Below are 23,572 nucleotides of genomic sequence, written 5' to 3' on the forward strand. Positions count from 1 at the left end.
GGAAGGCAGAGAGTGATCAGACTAAGGAGGAGGGCTGCTATCAAGCAAGGTGGGAGACAGAAAGCTTTGGGGGTCCTGGAGGATAGGACTTTATAATGGGGGTGCCATTTGAACTGAGCTTTTGAGGAACAGGAATTGAGCAAGCAGGCGTTGGATTGGGGGAAGGTCAGTCTGAGGGGAGGGAGAAGCATGGGCAAGGGGGCAGGGGGTTGGAAGCATGCCATGGGGAGGGAACAGAGTGGGCCACTGTGTCTTGGGCTGGAGCATGACAGGGAGACCTGGCCTGGTGATGGCTAAGGGGCCAGTAGTAAAAGCTAAGGCTTCCTGGGAGATTACTATGGACCACTTTTGAAGCACTTTGTATGTATGATGCATCTGTATCTATGTCTGGGCACTGATTTGAAGGGAAATACATTCTCCTTATTAAATCCTTATGAGTTGTTACTATTCCCATTTATGGAGGATGAAACAGAGACCAAAAGAACAAAATGTGTAAGCAACTTGCCTGATCACACAGCTGATAAGGAACAGAGCTGGCGTTGAGCGTGGCAGTTTGGGTCCAGAGCCTGTGCTTGCACCCTCTCTGTTTTTCTGGTTCTGATGAAAGTTAGATGTGTAGGGTCATTTGCAGCTTGCTCAATAGGATGGGTTTCAAACGGGAGAGGCGCTGAGGCCATGGGGAAGGAAGTGTGATCTCTCCCAGAATTGACTCTGTCCGTGAAGGGGGTCCACCAGGAGCAGTTTCTGGGCAGAGTCTGCTTGTGCAATGGGGCCATTCACCCTGTAGGACAGAGAGAGTGGAGGCAGCCCCCTGCTGCCATGGCAGCTCTGCTCCCCTCTGAATTCTCACCCTGAGCCTTTGTGATCATGGCAATCTCTGAGTCTTGAGCTCTTTCTGTGCACCATCTTCCTCTTCCTGCTCCTGTCATGTGGTTGACGTCTTTTGGCTTTTCTCTAAAAGAAGGTGTCACTGACACCCAGCTCAGGAGGGACCAACATGGAGCATGAGTAAAGGCGGGAAGGGGATGGCTGGGACGAGTGTCCTCTGGTGGTCCCATACTGGGCTTCCCATCTGCCCATTATGTCATAGAGGCGCCATCTGGGTTGGCTTCAAAGGGCAGAGGTCACTTTATCATATGAGTTTAGAATACTGGGCACCAGCCGACGTTCCACACCAACCCTTGACCATGTCAGGAGGTTTTCATCTCACCCAAGAGCTATTAGAGGGAAATGATATGAGCTTCTGGTGAAAAATGGGCTTGGTCAACTTTTGGGACACTATCCTTCAGAAATAAAATGGAAAGATTTTATTGTAAATGTTTAAAACAAAAAAGGAAAATAAAACCCCTGGAAACAACTAGAATGCCATCAATCCACCAACAGGGGAATGATCGAGTCAATTATGGTCGGTTGGTGCATCTTCACTATATATCATGACGCTACTGAATGAATGAGAGACATCAATGAGCATTAATCTGGTGAGATTGCCAAGAAAACAGTGTTAATGAAATAAAAAGAAGCTGAAGGATAATGAATCTAGTATGTCACTATCGTGTGTGTGAACAAGAAAGAAAAATGAAAAGTGAGAAAGAAAAAGGAAGGCTGTATATGTGTGTATGTGTGTCTATAAGCATAGCAAGAGAGAGTAATGGAATGACAAACATGGTGTAAAAGTTATCTTAAAGCACTAGTTTGAAGGGAAAGAAATTGTTTATTTTTTATAAAGATTCTTATTTAACTTCATAAAATCATGAATTTATTTTATAGTTAAAAACTCAATAAACTAAGTTTTGTTCATGGATGAAACTGAAGAAGGAAACAAAAGGAGAGTTATATTATAGAGTATATTAAATGCCAGAATATAGACTTTGTGCATCATATTACACACCAGAATTTTTAAATGCAGTTTTTATGTGATGTGAGAACCATAGAATCCGGCCAAAATAGTTTTTGATTAAATAATTTTTGAAATGTTGCCTAATATATTGTACGCACAGAACTTCAGTCTACTTACTTATCAATATCAAAGGCACTGAGAAGTCCTGCAGTGAAAAAACAAACAAACAAAAAACAACCCTCAAGTATATTAATTTAGTTTTCTAGATTTTTTGTTTTTATTATTAAGAAAACTCTCCTTTTGCATTACATTTAGCCTGTGGAACACTTGGCAAAATGCTTCAGGATAAAATATATGATTTTTATTGCAATGGGAAGCTTCTGGGATTTGGAGGCAGAGAAGTAGTAAGACCTGAACTGATTTTCAGGGAACTGCGTAGCAAGAGCCAGATGCTTGGAAAAGGACAGATCCAGGGCAAAAGAGACCATCTGGGGGGATGTTTCCGCAGTTCAGCGAGGAGGTAACAGAGGTGTGAGAGAGGACAGAGCTGTGGTGCTGGAGAGCAAGGACAGCTGTGACATTGCGAGAGTAATGTCACCAGGGCTTGACAAAAGAGGGGCACAAGTTAAGATTGAGGAAGAGGTCGCAAACAGCTTTGTGGTGCTTTGAAATGGGGAAGCTAGAGGAGGAGCAAGTTTGGGGTCCAGGAAGTGGGTGATCATGAATGAGTGTGAGGAGCAGGAGAACACGTCCCATAAGCAGTTGGCTGTGGAAAATTGCAAAACACAAGTCTTCTGAAAGCACACATACCTATCCCTCATCAGGAAGGAGGACGCTGTGGGCCTTACTGGGCTAGATTTTCATCTGAGTATCTTGACGAGGCCGTAAAGTAGGACTGAGATCCCTTCTAGAGGAGACAGACTCCCAGTGGGAGATTCTGTCCCTCAGAGAGAAGTCTGGATTTTACTAAGTGAGCCTTTGACCATGCAAGGGCGGTGTTTTGCCTTTTTTCTGAGACTCATTCGCTGGTGTCAGGACTCCTGAGAGGACAAACATCGGGCCATGGGCTCCTGGGTGGTGTGATTTCAAAGGCACTTCATGAGTGTAAACACAGTCCTAGATGGAGATGCCATTAAAAGTCTAGGGATCAAGTCAGATCTATGTCGGGCTAAAGGAGATCTGATTTTCAGTGTTATTGTGATCCACTGAGCTTATTTCCCCTTGTTATCCCCAAGTCTTCAATAAATCCAGCGGAAGGTTTCAGCTCTATCTATTTCAGCTGTGCCACAAAGAATTAAGGGGCGGGTCCTGTGTCCACATTTGGGTCAGGAAGTTTACAGGGGGACACAGCGCCCCCTGAGGCCAGTTGTAGTGTCTGCAGTGGGAGTTGGTGAGAATTAGAGGCAGGTGGAGATCCGGAGATCCGGTTTCAGTCAGTGAGGTCCTGGCACTCCCTCCCAGGGGGCATTCTTCCTCTTTCGACCTTGGAAGAAGGTTTTCTAAGCACTTGAGACCTGATGGTGTTTGATGAAGTGGTTCTATTTCTCTGGTCATTAACCATTTTTAAGTCATAATCCACTGACATTTCCAGGTGAGAGAAAAAACCCTAAGGGGTTGTCCCATCCTGTTCACAGTCGCTACCAAGATGCCTTAGTCTCCCCTAGTTCATGAGATAAATGACATGCACCTGGAGGATAGACTGGTGAGATTTCAGGGTTTTCCTCACACCTTGTGTATCATTTTGTGGCAGGAAGGAACATCACTGTCACACCATTGACACAGTGAGGGTCAGACTGTCATGGCCAAGACAGGCCTCATGCATCCTCAGCCTTTGCATAAAAAGACACAACCACACAGAATGGCAGGAAACCCCAGCAAACATCTCTGAGCTGTAGTCTGTCAGCAAGTGGCTTTGTTACAGAGCAAGATCAATGGGATTGATCTGCAGATGGGCTAGTATAGAGGTAGGTCTTAGGATCAGACGGAACTGGCGAGCATCTGGGAGTTCCGGGTAACTCTGGGTCCAAATCCAGTTCAGATCTGCCTGGATGTTTTAATTGTTTCCCCCTCCCCTGTGAAAAATACACTGCATTATGTAGCGCAGTGAAGCCTGTTGCTCTCAGTAACCCCTGAGAGCCTCTCCTCCCTGGCTCTCTGTTTCGACAAGGAAACTATGCCTGAGCATGGGAATTGCTTTTGGTCTGAAATCATACAGGTTGTTTGTAGCAGAGCCAGGCATCCTGGCTACCTGGCAAATCATGACATGTGTCTTCCCAGTTGAATAAAAAGACAGTGATTGAATGTCTACCAAGTGCTGGGTACCATGCTTTGTCCTAGAGAAACAAAGAAGAGGGTTAAGGGTCTTTGCTGGAGGCACAAGCAGTGCACTGAAGGAGCCTCACACGAGGGGACAATTTATGCACCCAAACGTATATCCTGTGAAGGGAGGTGTTTAGTTTCTTTGGCCCATTGCTGTAGCCCCACAGCCAGACACCATGCCTGGTACACAGATGATGCAGACATACATGTATTTCCTGAATGAATGATGATTAGAGCCTTGTGCGAGATGCTCGGTTCTCATCGCATTTGAAAGTGATTCATTCTGCTAGAAAAAAAAGTCACAGGATTCAGAGAAAGCTCAAGAAAGGGTCATTGGTAAGATGGATTTTGGAGGGTGAGAAGAAGTGCATAAGGAAACAGGTGGGAGTAAATTCCAGGTAGAGGAAACACCAGGAGGGTGAAACTTGCATTCATGCCAAGGTCCTGGGGTGGGGGGGGGGGGCGGGAAGAGGGGAGGTGGTTCTTGGCCCTCTGTGTGGTCAGAGTCCACTGGGGGGTAGACTGGAAGAGACCAGAGCTCTAGGAAGAGACCAGGGCCTGATCAGGAAAAGCATCTCAGCCTTGCAATGGAGACTTTATTTTTTGGCAGTGGGCAGCCAGGAGACTTGTTGCTATAGCTCACCACTGTGACCTGTGGAGAAGGGTACAAAGTCAAGTTCTTGCAGGTGGCTATGTTTACTTTCCCTGAGACAGGGAACCTTCCAGATGAGATCGTCAAACGAGCGAAGACTAAAATGTCTCGTCGCACGTGTGGCAGATGTAGTCTGCTCTGGTGTTTCTGGTCTAGTCTGGTCCTTTGGAATCCAAACATTCCTGTAGTGTTTGCAGAAGACTTAGCAAGCTCACTCCCATTAAACACCAGATTTCAGGGAAGGGCTGGGGGAGAGGTGTGAGATGTGGGTACACATTGATCTTTGCAGAAAGTGCTGGAGAAGCGTATGTTGCAGATGGGGAAGGGAGGCAAATATTCCTGAAAAGTTAAGTATCTTTGTCTGGGGTAGACTTGACTGCTGGGGGCGGGGGATGGGGCAGCAGCATTGGAGTTCGATGGGCTTGGACTTCAGTTCAGACTTTGTTATTTAATACCTAGGTGATTGGGGGTTTTGCTTAACCTCTCTGAACCTCAGGTTTTTCATCTGAAAAATGTGGATAATAGAATCCATCCCACAGGGTCGTTGTGAAAACGAAATGAGATGCTTGTGAAAATGCTAGTTGTAGGTCTTGTTCTCTCCTTCCTCCAATAATGGGGTTTGACTTTGCAGGGCATTCAGGGAGGCAGAACGGGTGCTCCTGGTTCTTAAAGGAGCTGGTCTCCATGGTGGGATGTAATTGACTGTAGCATGAAGTGGGCGATAGCCAAAGGTGTGAGGAAGGTCTCCATGTAGACCGCACCTCAGGGGAGGGTGTGGTCAACCTTCCTACTGGAGCAGAGAATAGGTAGGGTGGGCCAGAGACCTTAGGATCTAGGGAGATGCTGAGAATTTTAACATTTGCGAGCTGCAAAAAAAAAGAGGGAGAGAGCTTTTTGTGCAAAGGGTATTGGAATATGACAGCAATATAAGGTATTTTACTGTGAGGTGGGTTGAGAAAGAGAAGGGGAACAGTGGGCTGTAAAACCTCATAAATATTGAGGTCACTTTTGGAGACCCTAGAGTCCTGACATAAGGGCTATAGACTTTACTGAGGTCCAGAAGAAAACAAGGAGGAAAGGAGACTCCTTTCCCCTCTCCTCTTTCCCTCCCCCAGCCTTGGAACTTAACTTGCGTTGTGCATATGAGATAGGTCCTGCACAGAAGAGCCCCGTAAGGTCTTCAATGCTGGGTCTTCACTGAAGGGTAGACTGTGGGGAACGGGTGTGGGGCACATCATTCTCTCCTCCGTCACTTTCTCCTTCATAACAGTGGAAAGATCAGTCCTGCCCACCAGTGGACACACACACACACACACACACACACACACACACACACACACTTCCTGGGATGAGTCACCTGTGTCCCAGCATCAGCATGCTGGGAGTGGGTATGCTGCCGTCCTCCATGTCTCCTGAAGACAGTTTCTCTTTTGCCCCATCCGGGGGGTCTGGCCTATGTTGTTGATCAGAACTTGCCTTCCAGAAGCCTGGGCCAGATTCCCAGTGGAAAACCAGTGCTGACATTTAATTTAAAAGCCAAGATGCTACTTGGTAAAAGTTTGCTATGTTATATCTGTTCTTCCTGTAGACCAAAGCTTCTTCCAAAGAAAACAGGCGTTCTGAGAATTTGAAATACCTCTCTGATGACTTTCTTAACGGTGAGGACATGTAAGCAGCGAGACACCATCCTACCTGGGTGAGAGTGTCAGGATGAAGTGCCAATGCTCCTGTTGCAGGTGGGGAAAGCAAGGGTCAAACAAGGACACAGACTCATTTATATAACAAGTATTTATTAAGTGCATTCAATGTGAATGATGTGGGTTCAAAGATGAAAGAAGCTCTAGCAGGAAGTGTGATTTTTTTGTATTAATTTTTATTTTTTAATTACAGTTGACTTTCAACATTATTTTATATTAGTTTCAGGTGTACAGCATAGCACTTAGACATTTATATAACTTAGGAAGTGATCCCCCAATTAGTCTAATACCCACCTGGCACTATAGTTATTACAATATTATTGACTATATTCCCTATGCTGTACTTTCCATCTCCATGACTGTTTTGTAACTACCAATTTGTACCTCTTAATCCCTTCTCCTTTTCACCCACCCCCCAACCCCTTCCCATTTGGCAACCATCTGTCTGTTCTCTGTATCTATGAGGTTGTCTCTGTTTTGTTTGTTATTTATTTTGTTAGATTCCACATATAAGTGAGATCATATGGTATTTGTATTTCTCTTTCTGACTTATTTCATTTCACATAATACCCTCTAGGTCAGGGGTGTTCAAACTGCAGCCAGTGGGCCAACTGCGGCCCGCAATCTGTTTTTTATTGGCCCGCAGCAAATTCCAAAAATATATTTAGTTTACTTAAATAAACCAGGTGAGGCAGTACGTACTTCACCTTGAGTGAGTGGCCCGGCTGTTGGTGTATTTTACCGCATACGGCCCTTGGTAAAAAACGTTGAAAAAAGTTTGGACACCCTGCTCTAGGTCCATCCATATTGACACAAATGGTAAGATTTCATTCTTTTTTTATGGCCGAGTAGTATTCCATTGTATATATGAATCACATCGTCTTTATCCATTCATCTATTTATGGACACTTAGATTACTTCCATATCTTGGCTATTTTAAATAATGCTGCAATGAACATAGGGGTATATATATCTTTTCAAATTAGTGTTTTGGATTTCTTCAGATAAATACCCAGAAATGGCTGGGTCATAATGTAGTTTTATTTTTAATTTTTTGAGGAACCTCCATCAGTAAGTGTGATCTTTCAGACATACGAATCTGTGTCATTTCTCTGGTTAAGACCCTTTAATAGCCCCCCACACACACACTTTACTTGAAATAACCTCCTTAACATGGTTGGTAAGATCCTGTATGATCTGGCCACTACTTAGGGCTCCATATTTAACTCATGCTTCTTGTCCCTCTTGTCTACTCAGTTCCTCTGATACGTTCAAACATGACAAGCTTTCTTCTGGCCTCAGGCCCTCCTCACAGGCTGTGCTTTCTTACTAAAAATTCCTTTTCTCTGCTCTTCATACAGCTGGGTACTTCTTACCCTTCAGGTTCTAGTTAAAATGTTATCTCCCTTAAAAGGCCTTCCATGACCACTCCGGCTACTATCTACCTCCATTATTCTTTGTCAAAGTACCTAGTTTGCTCTGTCTGCAGGACTGATAATAATTTAAAATCAATTATCTACTTGTCTAACACCTTCATCATCCACTGGGTTATAAGCCCCATCCTGGCAGGCAACGTCTCTTTTATTGATTGATGTGTGAATCCTATACCAACAACATGTGCTGGACATGGAGAAGATTCTGAGTTCATATTTTTGAATAAATTAATGAACGCATGCATGTGTGCATGAATAAATGTGTGAATAGAGGCACAGAACCCCCACCCCCACCAATGTGGTCCCTTGAGAGTCCAGCACTGAAACCATTCCTCACAACACATTATAATACTGTAACAGTGGTCTTCTAGCTGAGCAGAGCCCAGGGCACTCTGTCCCTAAGGAGAGGGTGACTATTTCAGAATTAGAGATCGCCGTCCATAATAGGTCCAACTTGAGCTGGTTTCAGAAGATGAGGCATTTTTTTAAGACTCTGAAAGGTAGGGAATTTTGGGCAGAGGAAGTAGACAACATGCCGTCTTAGATAAACAACATAGTTTTTAGTGTAAGGATGTCCCGTGCAATATTTAGGACATACTCATACCAACATGTATTTGTTGTTTATCTGAAGTTCATATTTAACTTGGCATTTGTATGTTATGTGGCAATTCTATATATATTCTAGTATGGACCAGTAAGAGTACAGCGTTCTTGTAAACGAGGGGTGCATGGAGCTCAGGCTGCTTTGGGGTGCATGGGATGTCAAGTACAAGGGCTTGAGGGCATTGCCATGTGACAGTACCTAATGTCGGGCCAAGGAGCATGGCTTCCATTCATCAAGCAATGGTTTATAAGCAGGAGAGCAGCCAGACCAGGACTGGTCAAACCTCCGAGCACCAATCCCACCTCCTCCTAGTCCAGAGAAGGCTTCCCACCTGGATTGGAGCTGGTGATACACATTCCATGGAAGGAATGGGGATGTGTCTTTGGTCTGACTGTACTACTGTTTGTGGGGAGTAGATGTGGGTTGTAATTCTCTATGAGCTGCGTAAATTGCTTCCACTCCCTGGGTGTTGGCCATCCCATTGCTAAAATGAAGGATTTGCCCAGATGTCTCTCAAGTCCCATTGAGTTTAAACAGCACTGAGGTCTTACTTTGAGAATCTATAAAACATTCTAGTACGGTGTTTTCCCAAAGACCTAGTCAGACAATCAGCTCTAATGCATCTTTTGGAGCGAAAATTAATATAAGACCTGGTCTTACAGTAAAATAAGACCAGGTCTTATATATAATAATATAATAATAATATAATATAATATAATGTAATGTAATGTAATGTAATGTAATATAATATAATACCAGGTCTTACATTAATTTTTGCTCCAAAAGACGCAGTAGAGCTGATTGTCCGGCTAGGTCTTATTTTGGGGAAACACGGGAGTAGTACCCAGGGAAGTGTGGCAAGGCAAAAATTTCAATGTCCACTTGCAATGACTTTTGCCTGTGTGATGCTCCCCCCTCCTTCCTCAGACAGTATCTTAGGATGGGTTCCCTAGAAGTGGAGCCTGAGACAGGAATGAATCTTGTGCAAGTGACTCACCGAAGGAGTATTTTTAGGAAAAGAATACTGAGCAAAAGAACATAAGCTACCGTAAGGAAGGGTGTTTTCTCAAGTGGAGGCTTGTTTTAGCCTGACCTCACGGGGAGGTCTGCAAAGTTGTCCCAACATGAGGTAAGGGGTCCCAGGCATTCATTGGCTATGTGCTGCCACTGTCGTGGCACAGGGTGGGAATAACTTCTTAGCCCACTCTGGCCATGTGGTCCCATCAGTGAAGGACAATTCTCCAGAGAAGGTTGCAGCTGTGAGCTATTAGCAGCTAGCACTCACAGCAGCTGGGAAAGAGCACCCACTTGGGAAAGAGGATCTAGGCAGATAGAAGGAATCTACTACAGGTAATTAGTTCTCCGAGAGCTAAAGAAATGATGTGTCATTGGAAGTGTGAGTAAAAAAGAGGCTACCTGGGTAAGTCCAAAGACTCATCATATTATGTAAACAATTACAGGGCACATCTTTTTGTGTGAGACTCAGTTTCTCTACCTTTGAGATGGGAAAATTGGATTACATTTTTTTCTAAGGAGTCTATCACTGCTCCAGTGTTCTGTAGTCCAACGGCCTTAGTTCACACTAGCTACTAATGTGTCTGTGTTTGCCCAAGGGAGTAGTCACTGATTAGAAAACTCTGTTCTACCTGGCTGAGCCTCATCTGTGAAATGGGAGCCATGACAGCACATAACCTGCGTGGCTACTGTGCAGATAAATGGAAAAATGTACAGAAAGTGCTGAACATGCCCCCTCCTCTTCCTTTTCCTGATATCAGTCATGCACAACTTTGAAAGACATTTGGACCACGTTGTCCTGGGGCCTTCCTTATTTTCCTGATTGAGGTCCATTTTTTTTTTTTTTTTTTGATTGAGGAATGAAGGCAGGATTTCTTATGAAGCGAAGCAGAGAGATCTGCAATCAGGCTGGGTATTTAGGAGTGGGGTTCAAGGAGTTGCCAGGGCTTATGAAATCTACCACCAGGCAGTTGCCATTTTTCTAATCCTTGTGTCTGGGAGGCTTAAGGCAGTGAGACAGACCTGCGTGGAACTTGTTCTCAGCACATTGCCTTAGGAAAACCGCAGGCAGATGGCCTTGTGCTGATTTAAGGAAACAGAAGGAAAATAATTCATGGTTTCAAAACTTGACATTTTTTAGCTTCCCACCAGATATGTCATGTGTACTATATTTGTTGCACTTCTTGGCCTGACTTTCCAAGCTCAAGATTTAGAAATGATACTTGACTTTTCCTCCCAATATGGGCGAGAGAGGTAAAGAGGGAAGACAGTGGGGAGTAGAGACAGACTGTGGGCTTTGGAGATGTCCCGACCAAGGTCCAATTAGTGGCTCTCGTGTTGCTGCCACGTGCTCACTCATCTGCCTTATTCCCCTCATCTGTGAAATGGGAATAATCTCTGGTTCCCAGGGATGACGCAGGCTCAAGGGGGAGTCAATGTTTATACAGTGCTCCCATCCCACTGCATGCACAGTAGGTCATCACGTATCTCGGTAAGAACTCACTGAAGTAGCTCTTATGATGTTGTTACTATACCCAAGAAAACTATTCAGAGTCTTATGACAATACATGCTACAGGCGGAATTTAAACCAATTTGTCTCACTCTGAGTGGGGTCGTTTACCACTCTCCTAATTCTGCCTCTCTCCTCTCTTAGCTCCTTTTCTCCCCATCAAGCTTTGGGGGCAGCTGCATGGCCTTGGTCTCTATGTCTCATGAACTGACCTCCTATGGAGAGAATTCCCAATCTGAGGGATGGAGGTGGTCTCTAAAAATTGTCACACAGAAAGAGAATCCAACTTCTGTGGGCACTGCCAGATGGATAGCTCCATCAGTGATAAGAAGGAGGTTCCCAGACAGTGCAGGCTCCTATGAGTGACACAACTCAGAAGGGAGGATGACATAGCATATGACAGAAGTGGGAGCCAAAGTGGGGAGGTGATTGGGACTGCCCACCCCTATGCACCACTGTGAGGCCTGTGGGGGCCTCCAGAGGGGCTGGCAGGTAGGGAGGGAAGGCGTATTTGGGACTAGGACACGGGGAACCCACCAAGTCATATATTTGGAGTCCCAGGCAGGAAGGGGGGTAGAGATGAGGGTATAAATTTTGCTATTCATGGGGAAGGTCGGCACAATGTCCACACACAGGGTGGGCTCAACATTGCGAATGGGGGTGGAGGCCTGAGTCAGCATCCATGTGGCTTCAGGCACACATTGCCCCTCATGGGTCCTCCTTCCTCAGAGGACCCGTGGCATTGTGGTATGCAGAGGACAGTGTCGCCCTCCTGGGGGAGTGGGAATGGCAAGGTTCCGTGTTGTCAGAGCCCACCTGTGGGCTCCAGGTTCCCCAGTGGAGCCTGAGGGTTCAACAGAGAAGGCATGAGTGTGGGGCTCCCCAGTATTAGAAAGAAGGGGCTCACTCTAAGTGTGGCAGTTTCTGGCATTGAGGAAACAACCCACTAAGTGATTCATGGAAGATGGAACCGAAAGGCCCCACACCCTCATTTCTTGGACCTTCTCTGTTTCCGTCAGAATGGCTCAGGTGGCGTGGCTGCTACTATGCCTCTCATCCCTGCACTTGCTCTGCTCTTTCATAGGTCTAAGTTTATAATTTAGTCTCAGTTCCTCTGGAACCCAGGCAGGTCTACCCCCAGCTGTATACGTGTCTCCTGGCTCGCTTTCCCAAAGCCTTCCTCAAGGAGAAGCGGCGGCTGCACTCGCTTCTCTCCCACTGCTGCCTCTCTGTCCTGTCGCCATCTTCCCTGCGTCCCCCAAGGAACAGTCTCATCGTCATCCTGGTGGGGAACTCCCTTCCCCGGCCCTCCCCAGGACCCCAGCTCTTCCTCGGTCTTCCCATATCTGACAGCCTAGACCTACCCCCAGGGTGATGCCTATGACCCTAAACTGTCAGCTTGCTCTTTCAGGCTCTCTTACAGCGTGTGACAGACATAGTGTATGAAGAACTTCTATTTCCGGGACACACGGGCATGAAGCGTTTGGTCTGTGAGGACCGAGTGCAGCCCTGTGTTTTACTGACCAGGAGAGGAGCCTGCGTGTGCTGGGGGTGCATCCAAAGGTACAGGCCCTACCTGGGAATGCTGGAGCTGGCCCCTGGCTTGGACAGGCGAGGGCCTGCCATTCAGCACTTTCTCCTGGTCATCCATGCCCCACGCCACCAGGCCCCAGGGCAGCCTGATATGCAGAGAAGTCTCCATCTCTTGGCCCACAAGCCTCCATGGACTGTTCCTTCCGAGTTCCTTCAACTTTGGAACAAAAAATATTCTCCCACTTTGGGAAGTTTCCACTGAAACAGTGCCCTGCACTCCACGCACTCCACCATCTAGTTGTCTTTCCTGAGCCGGTGTGGCTCTGCTCAGGCCTGTGGCCCCCCCATGATGGCCTGCTCAAGATATGTGCTGTGTGTGTGGCAGGGAGGCAGTCAGATGACATTCAGAATGCTGGACGTGGCCCCACATTTCTCTTCTGTGGGACTTTGACCCCATTCCCCACCACATCATTGCCTTAATAGCTGAGCAATCCCTTCCCGAGACTGCTTTGCCCCTCTTCCTGTTCCACCTGCCTCCACCCCCTCTGAACGCCCTGCAGATTTCCCTCTGCCCTGCCTTGCCCCCCTCTGCTATGAAGCTGTTTCCACCTCCCTTTCCTTAAGGACTTCCTGCTCACTTTTCATCACTGACCTCAGGTATCACCTTTCAGGGGAGCCTCCCACCCAGACTCTAATTCTCCTCTGTCCCTCTCCATTTGGCGTCCTCCTTCCTATAATAGTTCATGGTTATATCTTCGTAGTGGGATGTAGGGATGGTCAGAGCCATCCTAAGGGCCACTGTCTATGTCTCTCTGGGCTGCTGGAACAAAATGCCACCAACCCAGTGGCTTATAAACAACAGAAACTTACTGCTTATAATTTTGCAGGCTGAGAAGTCCAAGATCAAGGTGCCAGCATGCTTTCCTTCTGGGAAGGACCCCTTTTCTGGTTCAGATCCACCTTCGTGCAGTGTCCTCACTTGGTGGAAGGGGGACCTCACTGGACCTGAACCCATTCATGCAGCCTCCACCCTCATGACCTAAGCACCTCCCAAAGGCACCCCCACCCTTATGATATCACATTGGGCATTAGGATTTCAACATATGCATCTTGGGAGGACACAAATTTCAGACCCTAGCAGCCAGTCTAGCTGTGCTTGAGTCAAGTCCATAATCTCCACAGTTTCTTCATCTGTGACGTGGAGATGGCAGCAGAGCCTGTTTCCGAGGTTGGGGCACATGAATGATGGATGAGTTTGGCATGGCGCCCCCCCCCCCATAGTAACCTGGGCTGCCCCCAGCTATTATTTTTAGTGTCTCACACAAGAGGTAGGTGTAGTTTGTCTCTTTCGGAAAGGGGCTGCTGAGGTTCATCTCTGTCACCTCAGTGCCCAGTTCAGGGCGTAGTAGAAACAAAGTGCTCAGAACACAGGGAATGAATAATGAAGGATGCGATAAGGAGAAGCCTAGGGTCTCCAACCATCGCTATGAACATTACAGCCATTGGTTGAAGGCAATGGGGCAAACAGGCTTATCCTTCTGATTGTATAGTAGTGGTATGAACAGTAGCTGAAGGCTGGTTATTCTTAGTCTGCTTCTGATGTAGATTGATTCATTCTGTGGGTGTGACTATGTGAACATGTGAGTGTGTATGTGTTTAGGGCAGTTCCCTGGCCTCACAGTACCAACTGAAAACCTTTGTCATCCTGGCATGCGACAGACAGAGGGACAGACCCCCGAGGGATGGGTTTAGCCCTGGGTTTGCCTGCTGGAGAAACCTGGGCATCTGCCATTATTCTTGTCCAGTGGCCATGGCTTGGGAGTAAATGCCTGAACTGGGGTCCCAGGGTGACTTAGACCTGGGGATTGAGGATGGGTGTTGTTATATATCTGAATAATTAAAGAACAACTTCCATTTGTGGAGGTTTGCTTTGAAGGTCTCATAATGTATTAGTGGTCAAGTAGACTTCACGTGTGTAAGTTTAAAAGGTGAGAGAGAACCCCACCGCTTAGAAGATCAATTTTGCACCTTAAAGAATTGTGTTCCATGCACAGTACCTGTGTCACAAGCAACACCACTTACTGAAGGCCTACCTTTCGGGCCCACATGCATATCCACTTCACCTGGTGTCTTCAGCAAAGGCAGCCGTGAGTGATCTGGAATGCAGGGCGAGTAGATGGGTTTGATGTGCTTCTCGAGGTCAGACATTTTCCCAGGGATGGGATCGTTCAGACCAGGGCTTCCCAGAAAGCACTGAGAGGGCACCTTCATGGTTAACAAGTCCATCCTCTCTCACTGAGCCTCAAGCTTTTTTTCTGTAAAACGGAATTAAAGGTGACAGGGAGGCAGTCAGATGACATTCAGAATGCCGGACGTGGCCCCACATTTCTCTTCTGTGGGACTTTGACCCCATTCCCCACCACATCATTGCCTTAATAGCTGAGCAAATCCCTTCCTGAGACTTCTTTGCCCCTCTTCCTGTTCCCCCTGTCTCCACCCTCCCTCTGAAGGCCCTGCAGATTTCCCTCTGCCCTGCCTTGCCCCCCTCTGCTGTGAAGCTCTTTCCACCTCCCTTTCCTTAACGACTTAAATTAAAGGTGTCAGAGTTGCCCATCTTATGGGGTTGTGCCGGTCAAACTGGGTAAGGTGCTATAGAAATCAGTATTCGGGTTGATATAAGGAAGGGTCACTTCTATTGGTCGCTAGTGTCATTAGACAAGTAAGTCATGAGAGTCACTTGTTTGCCTTTGTGTGATTCTAGCTATTTCCTTCCTCCCTTGTACCTGGGTGAATAGCAACAGGTAGTTTTCTGTCTCAGAAGAAAAGGATGGTTCACGAGAGCTGGAGAACACCGACTCCAGAAGCCTCCAGGGTGGTTCCTGGGACCTCCAAAGACTAAACTAGAAGTTCTCCCCTTGCTGACCCCAAAGCAAAAAAAAAGTGGGCAGGAACCAGACGTTACTCAAAGGAGTGAGGAGACCCTAATGCCAAGCCTCAGCTACCACGTACAGAATTTACATGTACAATTATGGTAATAGGTGTGTCGCATGCTGTTTTTTGGTTTTAAAAAATCGCTGAGAAGGCAGGCAGATAGATATAAAGAATAGAAGGGAACTAGATAAATACACAGGGCTAGAATGAACTGTTTTCTCAACTTCCAATCTTTCCCTCAATCAAAGAAATCTTCATATATTTTTTAAAAGACACAGAAACAGGCTTGTGTTCAGAGTTGAGGGATTGGTAAAAGAATTCCAGCTCAGACAATTCCTCGAACCCACCATATGTGCGCTGTGCCTGCTTGCTTCTGTAAACACATGATACGTGCATAAAGCCTATCCCAGCTCTAATGGGATGAGATCTACTTATGACGGGTTTTTGCTGGGAAACTCTCAAGGCCTGGACCAGGGTCATGACATGGCTAATGGAGCAGCCATCATATATTTTAATTAGGACCAGAAAGTAACTTTTTAATAGAATGGGTGAGTGCAAACATTTGGCAACTTCCTGCATGAATGCAAATGAAAAGCGATTATATTAGGCCTGTTTTTTTTTTTCTTCAAGAATGACTTCCTGTGTGTGGCAATAGGAAGCTTTCAGGAAGTTATTGCTTCTGGCACTGCTGGTGTTTAAGCACCAGAATGAACCTGCATTTAGTAATTTAAAGTAATTTTGTTTTCCAAGTTAATTAATGGAATGATTCTTGATGTTTGACAATGAAATATAAGAACAGTGTGAGGCAATTCCCCCATTTTTTAAAGAGAATCAGGTCTACTCCATTTCAGTCGAGAGCCACCATCATTATCTGAAAAGAAACTGTGAACAGACAGAGGGTTGATGAGCTTCTCTGGGTCAGAGATTAAATACTCCCAACCCGTGCTTCTCAACTTTTAGTGTTCACGTGAATAATCTGAATATCGCTTTAAAATGCAGCCTATCATCTGAGATCTGGCATTTGTAACACTCAGGTAAAACCCGTTTTAAGATGTGGTTGAGACCACGAGACCTGCAGCCTCAGGTGTTGTGGTCCCGTGGCCTCTGGCTCCATGCCCTGGATGAAAGTGATTTATTTATGCTGGACAGTTACATGTAACTTGAAGCATTAGCCTGGGGATGTGGAAATTGTGAGCTTAGTTTCCACCTTTTCCCCTTTCCCGGGGGGATACACTGGGTAGTCACTGAGCCTCCATAGCCTCATGATTCCAAGGAAACTTTAAAACGAGAGTATCGTTAGGGTCATTCTACTAGACTAAGCGAGGATAATGGCTCATAGCATCCTCCTAAGGAGCCTGTGAGGTAGGTGTCTGTTGTGGGGGGCGTCCGGCAGGGTCTCTGCTCCCACTCCCCACATAAGAACGCAGCATATGGTGAGGCCAAAACGGAACACCCACGGAGCCATAAGTAGGGGAGTCATATCACTATATTCTCTCTGGCGGCATCTGCCTCTCTGAAATCTGCTCTTGCTAGCTCAGCCACCATCTTCTTGCTAGCCCCCATTTTTTTGCTAGCGTAGCCACAGCAGTTATATTAGTGGCCAATGGCTCACTGGTTACAGCTGACGGCCAACTAGCCACAGCTGATGGCCTTGCAATCACAGTTGATGGCCATTTACTACCTGAGCCAGCACCTTTCTATGTGAGGCCGAGAGCCTGGAAACTGTTCTTTGGGGCTCTGTCCCCACAGTGTCCTTATCTCATCATCAACCCATCCTTGTTCTTCTTTGCAGAGGGGAAGCCAGGTGCTTCAGATCCCGCTGTTAATAAGTGGAGGAGACAGAATTCACAACCAGGTCTTCTGACTCCAACACTTAGTAAAGGAGACAAGAACATCTGCATCTGCTTTAAGATTTTATGGAGACAAATGAAATAACGTATTTAATACTTTGGAGAAAAACATGAAGCAAATAAAGTTTGCGTTTTAAGAGATAAGATGTGCACGAGTGTCATTTTGGGGGTCTGGATTTTGAGGTGTGTTCTGGGAAGTTTGGTGCTTGGAGGAAGATACCTACCGTATAAAACAGACTAACAGTGTCGTGCGGGGAGGCCTGCAGGGTCTCTGCTCCCGCTCCCCATACAAGAACGCAGGATATGGTGAGGCCAAAAAGGAACACCCACGGAGCCATAGATGGGGGAGTCATACCACTATATTCTCTCTGGCGGCACTTTACTCTCACTGGAGGCTGGATCCACACTGTCCGCAAACCACCATCCACGCTTGTCAGCCCAGCCACCATCTTCTTGCTAGCCCTCATTCTTCTCTCTCCTTCTCTCTCTGCTAGTGTAGCCACAGCAGTTATATTAGTGGCCAATGGCTCACTGGTTACAGCTGACGGCCAACTAGCCACAGCTGATGGCCATCCCATCACAGTTGATGGCCATTTACTACCTGAGCCAGCACCTGTCTATGTGAGGCCGAGAGCCTGGAAACTACTTTCTGGGGCTCTGCTCCCACAAACAGTGATGGTGAAATCTGGAGCAGGCTTTACACGTTAGCAAGCTCACTGCTGTTCTGCACAATTATAGCCAATAGCACCTAGGACGTTCTGTTCTCCCCAAATCCTCACAACAGCCCCATGTGGTCAATACTATAATTCTTTCTTTTAATAGGAAGAAGTTTTGGTACAGAAAGGTGACATGACTTGCCTAAGATTGCAGAAATCAAAGTTGGCCAAGCCAAAATTTACACTGGAGATCAGCCTGACTGCAGAACTCAAGTTCCAAGTTATGATATTATGATTTCCTTATTTCCTTCTTAAATATGGACCTTTAATAAAAGCTTACCTTAATGATCCACCTTTGTTCTACTGGTACCACACGGCGAGAAGGAGCCAATGTCTGCACTGGGTACATCACAGGACTTCAAGGGAGCCATCTGAAGGTGGCAAAGGCACAGGCATGAGAAACCCCAACTTGAGGTTGGCCTCAGAAATATCAGCTGCTCCTAGATATTTCCTGTCTGGTGTTAACACGTAAAGGCCATAGTTTTTCTTAAACGGGGGCAGATAACCGCCCTCACACTCTCACTAGATCATATCTGACAGAATGTACCTGATTTATCCTCACGTTATATAACCAAGCTCAGAGCCAGACTCAGAGCAGAGTCTGTTGGTGCACGAATCATTCTGACTCCTAATGTTGCTGCCAGGTGAGCACACAGAGTGTTACCCAGCCTTTCTCTTAGTTTAATCTCCTATAAAGCACTAATTAGCTATTACATGCGAAGAATGCAAGATTAACAAGTATTTCGTTTTCCCAGTAAAGGTTGCCGTCACCTATTACACTGTCACTTGAGCGATGTGGCTAAACAAGAACCTATATTTGGATCAAAATGACATTCCCTCTAGAAGGTGCTGACACATCAGGGGCCATATGGGGCATTGTGAGGGTGTGTGGGGGGACTCAAGCCTTAAGGTCAGGGACACCTGAAGTTGTAGTGCTCAGCAACAGACTATTTTGGAGATGGAGAGCCACCCACTATGGAAGTGGGATTTTAGGCTTTCTAGGTTAATGATGACTTTATTGATATTCCAGAGCTGGGGATTACTGGTAAGACTTTGGTCCTAATTCACCTATCCTAGCATATGGTAAGGGGCTGTTGGACTGGAGAGTTTCTATCAACATCAAGGGCTAAGTTCACATGGCTCTTTTGTTTATAACGTGTATACTCCCAAGAGGGAGAGGCCGTCAAAAGTGGGGGTGACCAGGAATGTGGAGGAACTCAGGTAATGGCATATTAGCAAGAATGGAAGGTTAGCTAAGAGGAGAGATGTTCATGGGGAAGGAAAATTGCGTTTTAGATTCCTGTAGGACTGATGATTCAATGGTAATCAAAATGTTCAGTTGTACAAGATATAATGGGAGGAGGGGATTACACGCAGTGAGATTTTACCTAGATTGAAAGTGCTTTGAGGTCAAGGGGCCACGCCTTTACTACAAAATCTCCATGCGTGGCATTGTGTCAACCACACCATCCAATATCAACAACTGTTTGTTGACCTGCACCGAACAAAGTGACTAACCTTATTAGATGAGGGACTGCATAGGAATCAGAACTGTCTGAAAATTGTAAGTGCTTCCTCGGTTGGTTATCAGTTCTGTCACTTGATATTTATTATTATCAGAGTCTGGATAGTCATCTGTCCGTGTGTGAAATTTTGTCCAAAATCACTCAGATAGGTGATTTTCTGAGGTTCCACAGTGATATAAATACTGGTAACTAACGGACACATCACAGTATATATAATATCACTAATTGTATCAGTCCTTCATATAAGCTGACTGTTAGTGAAATGGATTTGGGGTCTGAATGGCAAATACCTTGAAGCAGGAGGGAGAGAATTAGCTGGGGAGGAGGACAAAGCAGGGGAGTCCAGGTCCCTGGTTAAACATGTACTATTATAACTGGTTGGTTCTAATGCTGCCGAGAGACCTAATGTCTTTCCCCCAGAAGCTGTCTGGCTGCTCTGCCAAGGTCTTGTGGCTGATCTTTTACTGACTCTAGTGGAACAAGAGAGTAACTTCCATCTCTACCAACTAGACATATTAGTAATCATTTCTCTATTATCAGGCTTTACCCCCTCCTTGAATCAAGAGTCTGACAGATATCTACTTACAATGCATGCATGTGTACATCCGTCCAGCCAGCCCTCTCTTCCGCATTCTTGGAAAGTACACTGCAGTGGGCTACAGGTGAGCTGCCACAAACTTCTGTGTGACCGTGGCCACGTCAGTTAACCTCTGGAAAAGGAGGGAGCCAATGAGTTTCCTCCTAGAGTCCTTTCCTTTTCTCACATATCACCACAATGTGCACCATAGGCATGGTGCCCGATAAAGACCTATTTCCTAATTTAAGGGAACTCTGGACCTCGAGTTGGAGGGTCACACAAGAGAGAACTCACAGCAGCAGCCCAAACCACACGACCAGGGAGAATATGGTTGTGTTGAAAGAAAAAAGGAGGCAGTAAGTTCTGCTAAGGGTTTGTAGGAGAGGGAGAAATCCTAGAGAGGAGTTCCTAGAAAAGTTGGGTATAAAACTGGGTTTTTATTTTTAAGTAAGAATTAAACTGATGGAAAGAAGCAAGACAGAAAGCAGAAGGGCTTCCCAGAAAAGGTGAAGAAGGAACATTGTGTATAAAATCATAAGTACTCAAGAAGGTGGAGGGCAAAACGTGTTTTGTTTTATACAGGTGAGTTATGGAGACAGATACTGGACATCTTTAAATGCCAGGCTCAAGACGTAGGACTTTCCAATGGATGTGACAGGGAGCCTTTGAAGGTTGAACAGGGCAATGCCTTATAAATAGCTTTTTGGGAAAAATAGTCTGGTAGCCTGGAGGAATGTGGACTCATTGCATGGGACAGAGTTCGAAGGCACAGAAACTAGACAAAAATATCTTATTCCAAGTTGGCTATTTTTCTACTGGAAAAAAAAATAAAAAGGAGAGAAAACCCTAAGCTTCCAATGAACTGCCTTTTATTATGACACAAAAGCCATAAAAGTAGTGATGTATATAAAAGCAGCGCAGGATGTTTTTAGTGGCTTTATGAAATAAAAACAGCAGTAGACAGTTAAAATTGGAATGTCCCGCATCAGGTTATAACCATCTGAGTTTGGGAACTTAGAGCAGCAATGCAATCATATTTTTATAGCTCTAGCTCGGTCTTTTCACTCAGATAACAGAACTATGAGTGGGTGAGAAGGGAAAACCCAGCAAATCAATGCCATTAAATAGCAAAGGATGAAAGTCTTTGAATTTCAATGGCCACAGCTGCTACCAGCTTGATGAAAGAGTCATTATTTCCCCAAATTCGAAATACGTGTGCTATGAACAAGGGTAAGATTGATACTGGGGAGAGCAGGTTCCCTAACAAAATACCGTGATTGGTAGGAAGCAGTCTTACTGGACATAGGGTTTGAGATCGGCTTGGAAGAATGAGTCAAGATAGGTGCGGATGAATGGACAGGAGAACATTCAGGTAGCAGGACTGTAAAAAGAGCAATTTGAACTGTTACACAGGACCACTCAACGGACATCTGTAACATCTCAATCATCAACTATACAGCCTAATGCTAGTAGAGGGTTCAGACTGCTCAAGTTCAGCTCTACCACTCATGGGCTGTGGCCTTGACTTCTCCATCTCAGTCTGTTGGTAAATGGGGTTATCACACCTCACAACACCGGCATGATACTAAATGAGATGCCATAAATAAAGTGCGAACATGGTACTGCCCCAAAAGTATCAGGTCTTTGCCCTGGCTTCCACATAAGACCTATGAGAGTTCAGAGTGAGAGCTTCTTGGTGAACCTGACTTTACCCAATCAAGGTTCTCTGCCTGTGGTACATGTCAATGTCAATTGTGATTTGGAAATCGTGCTTTGCACCCCTTCAGTGTATCTAGACCCATAGCAAATCAATCTAGAAAACACATCCTAAATCGCTTCTGGAGATTTCCTTTCCCTGTGTTTTTCTAAAAGGCTCACAACTTTAATCATGGAAGAGAGTGCCTACTATTTCTGAAAGACACATTTCCATGAAAACAAACTTAGGTGCTTCTGGAAAGGCTCTGAGATACCACTTCTCACCTGCTCATATGACATGAGCCTCCTAAGGAGCGTTACCAGATAAAATTCATGACTACCAGTTAAGTTTTCCTTTATGATAAATAACAAGTATTTTTAAGTACAAGTGATATTTCAGATACACTTATACTGAAAAAAAATATTGTTTATCTGAAATGAAAATTTAACCAGGTATCATATTTTTATTTGCTATGTCCGACAATCTTATGCCTATGCCCCAGGGAGCCAAGTTGGGTAGAATGTCAGTTTTGAAATTAGACAGACCTGGGGGTTCAAATCCTCAAACAGTCACTTATTGGCTGTATAAACTTTCACTTAACCTCTGTGAAGTGAAAAGTTCTTGTATCAACCAGAATAATTACAGATGGAGACATTCCTTTTAGAGTTACTGAAAAGATAAGGTGAAATAGCACAGGTCAATATGACTGTCATACCTCCCACTGAATAACAGAAGTGCCACATCTATTAAAATCACGTCCTGTGCTGTTTTGTTAAAGCACTTTATGAATCGTGCAGCTCCCAGAAACTGTACAGACTAATTATTGCTATTTTTTTTCCCCAAGGCCATCCAATGGGTAGGTGGTACTTTTGAGATTGTAACTCAAGCATTCAGACTCCCACTCCCGGGCTTTCTCTGATTTCCCACTCTCTCTGGAAGCCTCTCTCACACGAGTAAGTGTTGTTTTCAGTCAACTGGAGGTAGACTAAAAATAAAATTTATTCCCAACGTTTGCAATGTGGTTTGTTGCCCTGCCTTGCTTTCAAGTAGGTCCTGGAAAGCAGGATTCCTCAGGAACGCGTGTTTATCTTCTATGATTTTGTTTCCAAAGATGGAAAATTGATTTTAGGTAAAGTAATGAGGGGTATGGTGGTGTTGGAGCCAGAGTCAGTCCTACCCGGCACGTATGAACGATCTACAGCCACACCAGTCATTGAATGTGAACAGTGAAGACACTCTCGTCCTTGGTATTAAATATATAAACTCCAGAACTCGTACAAAACTTTGAAGGTTTGTGTTATGCCCAGATTACAAAGGAGGAAATGGAGGCTTGGTGGAGTTATGTCATCTTCCCCCAAATCACACAGCTTATAAGTGGTAGAGCTGAAATTCAAACCCAAGCCTGACTCACACAAAATGCCATTTCTTTTCTGCTGCCAAAGGCTACTGCTTCTGCTGTTTTTTCCCCCCAGTTTTTATGAGCAATGATAAAGAAACAAAGCATCTGGTTCATGAACCAAGAACAGGCCTCTCCTTCCTCCCCCTCACTCCCGCCAATCCCTGAAAAGGGAAAAAGAAATAGCGTCTTGTGAAATTTCTACAGTCTCCTTAGGGACTACAGCCAGGAATGCCTCATGGCTGGACACACAATGCTTCAAGTGCTCAGAGTTTCACCT

The 23,572-nt window shown here is 45.4% G+C and overlaps 1 long non-coding RNA gene across 2 annotated transcripts in view; it reads left to right on the forward strand.

The window, feature by feature from the left end:
- LOC141567688 (uncharacterized) overlaps positions 1–17,485 on the forward strand; it is a 398,636-nt gene extending 381,151 nt beyond the window's left edge. For both annotated transcript variants that reach the window (XR_016022066.1, XR_012490509.2), the window contains one exon: positions 17,324–17,485. This is a non-coding gene — a long non-coding RNA (uncharacterized LOC141567688). The remainder of the gene's footprint in view (positions 1–17,323) is intronic.
- Positions 17,486–23,572: the final 6,087 nt, after the last annotated feature.

The sequence above is a fragment of the Rhinolophus sinicus genome, chromosome 8 (genome assembly GCF_057876585.1).
Source record: "Rhinolophus sinicus isolate RSI-liver-muscle chromosome 8, RSI-T2T, whole genome shotgun sequence".
NCBI lineage: Eukaryota > Metazoa > Chordata > Mammalia > Chiroptera > Rhinolophidae > Rhinolophus > Rhinolophus sinicus.